The sequence below is a fragment of the Pongo abelii genome, chromosome 7 (assembly GCF_028885655.2).
Source record: "Pongo abelii isolate AG06213 chromosome 7, NHGRI_mPonAbe1-v2.0_pri, whole genome shotgun sequence".
Lineage (NCBI taxonomy): Eukaryota > Metazoa > Chordata > Mammalia > Primates > Hominidae > Pongo > Pongo abelii.
The window spans coordinates 78,388,821-78,399,737 of record NC_071992.2 but is presented as its reverse complement, the minus strand read 5'-3'; positions in this window follow the sequence as shown (position 1 = coordinate 78,399,737).

Sequence of the window (10,917 nt, the reverse complement as noted above, 5' to 3'; positions counted from 1 at the left end):
TGAAATCTTTCCTGTAATGGATAATGAGATAACAAGGAGGGGAACAGGAACAATTGTTCTCCTTGGTGGGTCAGTCCTATCTTTATGTAGACAGAAGGAAAGTTTCTTCCAGGGCTTGTTGATCTCTAAGGGTTTTTAATTCACAATACTCGTTATGCCAAGGAACCATATTTTGGGGTAAAATATTTAGATTTCCTTCAGGGTTTTATTTTTTCTTTTGTTGAATCCAGTTTATAAGAGGAGTAACATACAGAAGGCATTTTAAAAGGAGTCCATACCTTTCAGTTTTTCACTTGGTGCTAGGAAAAGACTGACTCATACACTCCAGGAGAAAGAATGACCCATTACAGTGTTTCCTGCATAGCACATATTTGTGCCACCAACATGGACCAGCATGGTTCACCTAAGGATTGAGCTTTTTAAAAAGCTCCTAATGTGGCTAGTAAGTGTCTGTCCCTAGTCCTACATTAGTCGTGATGCTGATTATTTACATGTGATACCACATCATTTTTATCCCATCCACTTCACTATGTATTTATTTATTAATTCATAGCCAACTTTGTTTAATTAATATAAAAACATTTTTAAACATGGATGTTCAGGTTATTACCATATCCTGTGTCATAAGGCAAAAGTCACTAGCTATTGACACATTAATTCAGAAATCTCAGTAGCTTCACATAGCTCAAGTCCAGTTAGTGGCAGAGATAGAAGGCAAAAGGTGTTCGCACCCACACAGTCATCCAGGGAACCAGGCTCCCTCCAACTTGTTCTACTATCCCTTGATACACTGGGTTCCTCTACTGTATCGTGGCATCCAGTACATGGAGGAAGAGAGAAAGAGATCATAAAGATTGCCCATGAGGCTTTCATGGGCCAGTCCTGGAGGTGGTGTCCTCACTTCTGCCCACACACCATTTCCTGTAGCCCATTTCAATGGGCTCACCTGTTACAATGAAGGCTGGGTGTGTGTAGTAGCTATGTGCTCAGGAGGAAAGAAAAATGGAATTGAAAAAAAAAACTAGCCAGCCTCTGCCATATTTAGTCACTGAAAAATAACAATAATCTAATTAATATTCAACATTTTTGAATACACACTCTCTACAAATCACTGTGCCAAGCACCTGAAACTTATTCCTTAAATAATTCTTTCACAAAAACTTAAAAACTAGGTCTCATTATTATTATTACTGTAAAAAATAGAGATTCCTCTTCAAAGACTTTCCTCCCCACTTAATAAGGAATAAATAGTAACTTCTCTTAGAAGCAAAATTTATTCAAAGACCTGTGCTAACATTCTTAAATATCTGCTAGCCATGATAAAGAAATCAATGTACTTTATGTTCTTAGCTCCCACAATTTAGCCTAAATATTTGCCCTGGCATGCTTATACTGGTCCAAGCAAGCATTAGGTCATAGCCTGTTCCTCTTCCTTATTTAAAGGTGTTTTTACCTTTCTCAGCATTCCACAAGTTCCTTCCTCCTTCCTTTGTTCTCCTCTACCTTTGCCTCTTTTAAAAAGTTCTAAGTTGCTAGCCAATCGGGACAAATACAGAATGTGAGGTCCCATTCCAGCCAATGGAAAATGGACACAGCAGTAGGTGGACTTGTCAGATTATAAATGACTCTGTCTCCTTTGTTCGGCGTACTCTCATAGCAAAACTGCTGGCAAGTGTACCCTTTCTGCGGGAAGTAAAAATCACCTTGCTGAGTAAATTAAATTTATATTCAAGTGCTATTTCTTTATGGCACTGGGGAACAAGCATTTCAAACATTACTATCTCATAAATGAGGATTCTGAGGCTGAGGAGTTGAGTAATTTAACCAGTCATACTGTTTTCCATGACTCAGAGTGGGACTGGAGCCCAGGCAGCATTTCTGGAGTAGTGTTCTGCAGTCACTGTCAAGACAACCAGTATTTTCAGCCACCTGCCCTCTTGTCTTCTTCTATGGGGTTCCACACTTCAGCCCCAGGACCACAGTGTCAATTGCTTCCTAGGCCACCTCTTCCCATCCGATCTTGCCATACCGACTGAATAGACTAGTTGTTATTTCACTTCAAGACTTAAAATGTAATCACAGATTTTTAGTATGAGCAGCCCCCTTCCAAATCTTCTTAGACTAGCTCCTAAGCTCAGGTGGTCCAGCTCTGCTTAATGGGGCAGGTACGATATATACATAGCCTGTGAATTCATTTGGGGAAAAATAGCTTCCGAGCAGTTAGGCAACTACAGACATGATCCTCCATGGGCATATCCTATTTCCTACCTCCCTGTCTTTCTGCCAAGAATATTATAACTGCCCAAAGTTTCTCCTTACCTGCTGCCTAGACAGAGCTGATTTATCAAGACAGGGGAATTGCAACAGAGAAAGAGTTGATATAGGAGTTAAAAAGAAATTATTTAGGCAGATAGTGAGGGTAAGAAAGTCCTTGGTAAGGTTTTTCTTTTAATGAAAAGCAGCCTCAAAATCATTTTCTTTGCTAACAAAGAGCAGCCTGGAAAATCAAGCTCCAGACATAGACAAGCAAGCTGGAAACTTGCACAGGTGAATGCTGGCAGCTGTACTAATAAGAAAAGGCTATCTGGGGGCTAGGCATGTCCAACATGGTGGCTCCATCTTCCCTTTTTCTTGCCAATCAGTGTGCAGTAGGGAGCAGACAACATGGTGTCAGTCAGGCAAAGACTCCATTTGCATAATAAGATTAGGGTGTGGAAGGCCAGCTTCCCCGCATGCTATGTAAATGTCACACCTGGTCCAACCAATATTTGGGCCCTATGTAAATCAGGCACTGCCTCCTCAAACCTGTCTATAAAACCCTGTGCACTCCACCACCAGCCGGAAGACCCACTTCGGTGCCCCTCTCTCTCTGCAAGACAGTTATTCTCTTTCCTCTTTCTTTCGCCTATTAGGCCTCTGCTGTTAACCTCACTCCACGTGTGTCTGTGTCCTTGATTTCCTTGGCATGAGGCAATGAACCTCGGGTATTACCCCAGACAATGGCACTGCTTCAGACTTTAATTCATGCAGAGCTGGCTGTACTGAAGACCGGAGTTTGATTATTACTCAAATTAGTATCCTTGATAATTCAGGAATCGGGTGTTCTTAAGGATAATTTGGTAGATAGGGAGTTGGGAAGTAGGGAGTGCCAATTGTTTGGGTCAAAGAATAAATCATAGGGGTTCAACTGGGTTTTCCTTGCTGTCTTCTGTTCCTGGGTAGGATTGCAGTATTTGTTGAGCCAGTTACAGGTCCAGGTGGCATCAGCTGGTGCATGGGAATACAGGATCTGCAAAACATCTCTAGCACTGATCTTAGATTTTACAACAGTAATCCCAGGAGCAATTTGAGAAGGTTCAGAATCTTGCACCTTCTGGCTGCATGACTCCTCAGATATAATTTCTAATCTTGTAGCTAATTTGTTAGCCCTACAAAGGCAGACTGGTCCCTGGGAAAGAAGGGGGTTTGTTTTGGGCTGTTATCATTTTTGTTTCAAAGTTAAACTATATACTAAATTCTTCCCAAAGTTAGTTCACCTGTGCCCAGGAATGAACAAGGACAGCTTGAAGTTTAGAAGCAAGAAGCTAGGTCAGATCTCTTTCACTGTCATAATTTTCTCTCTGTTACAGTTTTTGCAAAGGCAGTTTCAATATGCTCATTCTCTGCATGATCTGGCTGTCAGAGATCAAAGTCCTCGCTCTGTTCTCTATGTTCTCTCTCTCTCTCTCTCTCTCTCTGTCTCTCTCACACACACATGCACACACACATACCAAAAACCACAAACAAAAACAAATGAAAATTCCATCTGGGACTGGAGAGAAAGTCTGCATTATTTTTTTCATCCTCCAAGTTTCCAAACCAAATGCATATGGATGACATAGGTGCAAATATGAAAAGTAATAGAAAAGGTGATAGAACAATATTACTTCTAACTGCTATGACTTAGGTGCTCTGGAATGGTTCTTAAAATATTGCAAATGGTGCAGAACCAATGCTGAACAACAGACATTAGAGACAAAAGGAAAAAAGCAGTTGCAGCTTTTGAACTAATTCCCTGACTCCCATCCTCTTCCAAATAAAGACAGTGGAGCCTGAGGCCATGTGATTTCAAACCGGTTAAGAGAGCCTGGAGCGTCCTCCTAGGAGCTCTGAAATTCACTGCAGGCTCAAGAGAGCCCTTTAATGGATTCAGTTTTTGGACTCAAATGCAAAAGGTGAACTCAAATGGGCTTCTCTAAACCTTAAGCTGTTAAACAGGCAAGAACAAAAGCTCACCAAGAGCCTCTTTCAAACTGCTCTCAGCTGCAAAACATTTTCTCAAACAGACCTGCTTTTGGAGTAATAGACAAGGCTTCTCTGTTAAAAATTGAGGCAAGATTTTTTAGAAGCTTCATGTTGTTATGAAAAAGCACAAGTCTCATACAGTAAATTTTTTTGTAATTCTCTTTATACATTTAAAGGGAAAATGCTCTGGGTTACTAAAGCAGAATTTTTGATGGTTGCATTTCAGGAGGAAACCATCATAACTGCTTTAAAAAGACAACACTGTAATAAGGGCAGCTGATAACACAATTCACTGAAGGGAGGAAAAGAGATAGAAAAGGCAAACTTTTGGCAAACTATTAATAGTACGTTAGTAGAAAGAAGCATCCTGTGAGCCTAAATTACTGCTACAGAAAGACTGAAGAAATTTTTTTAAATGAGGTCAAAGCCATTCTAATAGGCCTCAGATTTGTATTCAAGGGTCCCAGGAGTTGCTGGTTTGGTTGCACTCTATGCCAAAGCAAGCTCATATTAGGTCACCTTGGGGACAGGAGGTGCAGCAGATGAGGACTCTGAGTCGGAATCTGCTCTATCACTCACTAGCTGAATGAGCTTTGGCAAGTCACTTTACCTCATCTGTCTGCATCTGTAAAAGGAGATATAATATTACCTAAAGCACGAGTCATTCTTGGCATAACCGATGTTTGTATGTCCCACGTGTGCTCCACTCCTCAGCAAATGAAATTTAGCAGCAAAGTCTTAAAGAAAAGTGGCATGAAACTGCTCTGATTGGACTAAAAAACACTGCAATGGAGCCAGCCCCAGGTCCTAGAGTGCAAACAAAGAAAGGAGACTGAGGGGACATCCAGACACTCTTGAAAACTGCTATTTGGCATGGGTTAAAAAGCAACTTTTGAAGTTGATGATTTAGGTCTTGTTTATCTCTGCATTTCCAGTGCCCAGAATATGGTAGAAATATTCAATTAATGCATGGAGAATGCATGCATACATGAGTGAATGAACGAACATCATCATCTTCTAAATTTTTCACCAAATTTTGCTCAGTTTGGGCCTTTCTCTGGCCAGACTGATGATGGCCAAGACCCAGAATAAACATCCGCTGTGGTTAAAGTTAAGCAAGACCTGTAAGAATGGCCAGAATATATTGGGTATCTTGAATCTGCTTCATAAGTTCTTTAGAATTCAAAAAGAAAAATGTCTGGCTATTTGAAAAAAGTGTATTGCCTGATAAATATTCAATAATTTTTAAAAAATAAATAAAAAAGATAACCAAATCTGTTTAATTAGTACCTGTGTATGTAGCCTTCCCTCCCCAGCCTCCTTTGCCCCGGGCAAGCCGAGGACACTTCTTTCATTATAGTCCGGAGCTGAGGGATCTGCTGAGTTGAGCTGAAAACAGGCTGCTTTTGTGGTGGCCCCTCCTCTGCAGCCACATGCCAACAGAGATTCGCTGCAAAAACAGGAGAGCTGCAATGCAGTATTTTCCTCTGGAACTTTGAAGCTATATTAAAGATTTCAGACATACAATGAAAGCCTATTTGTTTTCAGTGTTCAAATGCAACTTAAATGGTAGGTGTTAAAGGAGGCAGATGAATTATAGTCAGCTCAGCAGCACTTTTTTGAGCTGGCCAATCATAATGCTATTTTTCTGAACTAAATTATTTTACGTTCCCTTAAAAATTATGTAGCTCTTCCCCAGAAAGGGCCTGCTGCTAATAAGTGTAGCCCTTTAGTACCATTGCGGGGGGTAGAGCTGGAGAGAACTCAGCTGTCTGCTGAAAACAATCAGCCCTGAACCTTCCAGACCCAGGGAAAGAAAACTGATAAAGGACCAGCAGGGAACTCATAGCAAAACAAAGGGAAATTTCAAGCTACCTCTCCTTTTTAAAGGTCATTTGTCTTACTCCTACTGATGGTAATCACAGGGATTCGGATTTCTCACTGGAGACTTGTATTCTTCTGTGCAATCTTACTTCTGCGTCCTCTCCTGTTTCTGCACACTCTGTGTTCCAGGGTATGCATTACTGTCTAACACACCAGCACATTCTTTTTCTTTCTCGGTCTTGTCTGCACTTTCACATGCATGCTGCTAAAAAAAATTTCTAGTCTCAATATAATAAAAATCTGTCAACACCAACTAGTAGAATACATCTCAGTTGCCAATTCTGAAGTCCGACTTAATTCTCAGAAATCAGAAGAGAGTTAAGGCTAAGAAGAGGATCTGCAGTATTGGAGCTAAATGTCATGGGTGAAGTGTGAGAATGCTAGAGAATGGAAATGCAGCATTCCTTATCCACTCATTTTCATTTAGTAGATTTTTATGGTGTGGTATGAAAAGTGTAATTTGGTGCTGCACTTTCAGAGGTTGATATTCAGAACCAACGTAAGACTTCATTAATCCTCCTAACCCTTCAGCAAGATAAAGAGCTGGCTACAAACTCGGCTTTATAAGTACGGAAATGGAACACTAACAGGTTAAGAAATGTGGCCAAACTACTTGTCATATTAATGCAGAAAACAACACTCTGTGTGTGTGTGTGTGTGTGTGTGTGTGTGTGGTGTTTGGATTTAGGTCTACTGTTCTATTATTTGTCTTCAATAATTTTTGTTTCTCTTTTCATCCTTCCTTGCCCTTTTAAATTTATTCAAACATGTTTTAGTAGTCTGTTTTAATTTATTTCATTTTTTGATTTATTCCTTTGTATTTTGCCTATTTACATAGATATATCTGTATGTATATATACACATAAACTTTTTATAAGACTTTTCCCAGTATCTTCCCATTTCAAGAAATTCATACAATCTTATTAGAGAGTGAAAATGAGTTAAAACGTCTTTCAGAAAGTCAATCTTTGTTTTCTTCCTTTCCAGCTAACTTTATTTCCCCTCTCTGTCATCTCATAACTGGTTTAAAAAAAAACCCCAGGATGGATCATCATCAAATCATTAAGCCAGGTTTATGAAATTGCCACTTGGTTAGCTAACATCCTGCACTCAGAGGTGAAAATATTGAAGCTTTAATTAACCTGAACCTTTTCTGCAAGCAGCCAGACTCTTTTATTCCTGAACATTAGATCCCAACTCCTCTTCCCATAACTAATATCTTAAGAGGTAATTTTCACAAAAACCAAACAGCTTCCTAAATAAGCTTTCTGCTTCTCTTCTTGTGAAATTGCTTCTGCCATGGAATTCTTTGAATGTCCTTCTCATATTCCCTACCTGAATTAATTCATCAATATTCTGTGAGAGCAGCCATATATGAGTATGAAAGAGAGAGTTTATACAGCCCTTCACCCTGGGCACCCCTGAAGTGCGGCCATTGCTTAAACCAACTAGCCTATCATAATATTGGCAATTTATAGAGATTTTTATGAGCAAGGTAATGACCATCTGAAATGATCACCTTGACTTCTCCTGATCCTTCAATTCTTTTAGCTTATTATTATGAGGCAAAAGCTATGAAATATCTTATCCTGAGAGGCACATAAATCATCAGTAGAGAGATCATAGCAGAATTCTGACTGAAGCAGCACTGCCATCCACGTGCAGCGGTGACAGATCCTATGGGGGTATCGTGAAGACACACCCTCTCTGCTGGTCATGTGGACAGAACCTGTGCCTTTGCTCCGCCATGCATTTGACTGCCTCTAGCAGCCTCGGATGGCGTGATGCCCACCATTCCATCATCTCTGCTGATCTCGTGCTGTGCTCCACAGCACAAGCACCTGTGGTTGGAACATGTCTGCCTGCTAGATGCACTCCTTGTTGTACATAATAATTACCCAATGAATTCAGATTTCTGGCCCCAGCAGTTCTCTTTCAAATAGTTTCTGTCTGTCCCACAATAAATAAGATTGACGTCTACCACATATTTTGATTTTCCATCAGAATCCAGGTTTAAGTTGCTCGTCATCAGCAGTACCCTCACACTTGTTAAAAGGTATATTCTGGGCTGGGCACGGTGACTCACACCTATAATCCCAGCACTTTCGGAGGCTAAGGTGGGCGTATTACAAGGTCAAAAGATCTAGACCATCCTGGCCAACATGGTGAAACCCCGTCTCTACTAAAAATACAAAAATTAGCTGGGCGTGGTAGTGCACGCCTGTAGTTTCCGCTACTTGGGAGGCTGAGGCAGAATGGCTTGAACCCGGGAGGCAGAGGTTGCAGTGAACCGAGATCGAGCCACTGCACTCCAGCCTGGTGGCAGAGCGAGATTCCGTCTAAAAAAAAAAAAAAAAAAAAAGTATGTTCTGGCATTTGCGCTGCAGGTTCAATGTTGTGACTAACTCATGTTTGTGCTCTTAACCTTAAACTGATTTCTCGCTCCCCATATCCTGCCAGCTACTTTGGCTGAAGGAAACCAGACTAGGCATGTGCATCTCAGATTGAAGGAAGACAGGCCATAGGGGAATTCCTTTCCAAAGAGGAAAAGGATAGGAATCAAGCCCACGTGAATGTCCTATATAACAGAAAAAGACAAAGTTGAAAAATCAAGTATTGTCCCTCTCTTGGGATGGAACCCCAAAGAGAAGCATAATAGAAACATCCAGAGAGTTTGAAGAAGCCAGAGAGCATCAGGTGAGTCCATGGCACACCTCCAGGTCTAGCTTGTGTGCCTATGGGGAGGGAGTGGCAGGAGAATCCCCACGTTTAGCCATAGCCCTCTGGTGCAGGAGCAATATTACGGCAGTGGGAAGGAATAGTTATAGGAGCTGGAGGTGGTGCCCATGGCTCTTTCATAGCCTAGCCAGTTCCTACAAAAGCCCAAAAGTCTCCCTCTGTCTCAATTGCAGGATAGGACCTGCACAGTTACTTAAAGTGCTGGGAAAGCAACAGAGGTTTGAAATTAGGTTAAAACAGCTTCAACACATAATGACTTCATGAACAGCTGAAACCACAATATCCAGTAGTGAATGCAGCCCTCAGAGAAGGCCCAGCAGTCGACAAGGCCCAATAGCAGGATGAAAGGTTCTGGACCTTCCCACCTCCCCACACTGCCACAAGATCATTAGGCCCTAGATGCCACCTTAGCAAGGCACAGGGGAAAGAGGGGAAATGTGAAAACTTACCATCTCCGTAAGATAACAGTCATTCAAAAGACCATTTCAATCAAAGGACACTAGGTTACATTGATTCAACAAGCTAAGTTTCTCCTCTATATAGAGCGATTATTATAGGAAAGGATGGAGCTGGGGAGGTTAGATTGTGTATAAATGTATTCATTATTTAATAAGCAAACAAAAAAAGACTCACAAATTCTATTTTTATGTACAAGCCTTAGAACAAATCTTGTTCCTGAGTATAAAGAGACACATAAAATGCACTCATAGTAGGATTCTTTATTATTACAAAAATAACAGAATGATCCAGATGTCCTTCAACAGGAGAATGGATAAATAAATTTAGGTAAAATCACACTATGAAAGACTTACCATAAAAGAAAGTTACGTATATCAACATGGATGAATGTCACAAACATAATATTAAGCAAATAATGGAAGTTGCAAAAGGATACCTATGATATCATTTATATGAAATTTAAAAACATGCAAAAGTATGGATTTAAGATAACAATGATTGTAGACATTTAATATGGAGCTTCTAGGTACTATTCTAAGATTTTATGTATATTCAATTAGTTACTCTTCATAACCTTAAGAGGTCAGTACCATTATTATCCCCATTTTACAGATTTTTTAAAAAACCAAAGTATATATAAAGAAATTAAATAACTTCTAGAGGACACACAGCTAGAAAATGGGATTCTCAGGACATAGACCTAGGTTGTCTGGTTCCAGAGTCTATGCTTTCAACTACTATGCACAACTACCTCTCAAACTGTATAAAAACAAAGTAAAACTATAAAGAAATATGTAGAATGATAAAGCCAAAATTCAGAATAAGTGGTAACCTATGAGAACAGAGAGAATAATAAAATGGGACCAAGTACATGGGCCACAGAGAAAGGGTTTGAAAATTGTAAAATTTTCAAACATTACATTTTGTACTTTGCAATAAATGGTTTTGGGGTCCCATATAAACACATTTTTTCCTCTTGGGAAAATGGATGTAACTTCCAATCTCTGCCTAACACTCCTCTGAATCAACAGAGATGTAAGATTGATGAGTTTCCCATCTTTGTTGTTGTTGTGTTTGTTTTTGTTTTTAAGAATTAAAGTTATTTCATTTCTTAAGTTTGGTGATATTTATTATGTTAACATTTACACGTTTATTCCAATATACCTGGAATATCTTACCAAAAATTGTTAAGTAGCTACACTTTTTACACATCTAAGTATAGTATGGGTTAACTTAAAATGCTATTACATACGGCAACATCATCTGGAATACTATTGGCTCATGAATTTGGATGTAAATTGGGTTGCAGTTTGGGCAGGCTGTTCAGCATCAATCAAGATCAGCATAAATAACTTTAAGAATGGCCCATGGGGATATAAATCAAGCTGTCCTTCTGAGGGTTACCTTCTAGCACTGATCAGGGTAGTGAGAAGTTTAGGGACTCCAGTAAAGCCAGATTCACATAATTGGAAGCACACAATTCAGAGTAGATGTCACAGCAGGGTAGAAATACCTATGGTTTTTCCATGAGGTATACCAGATTACTGCCAA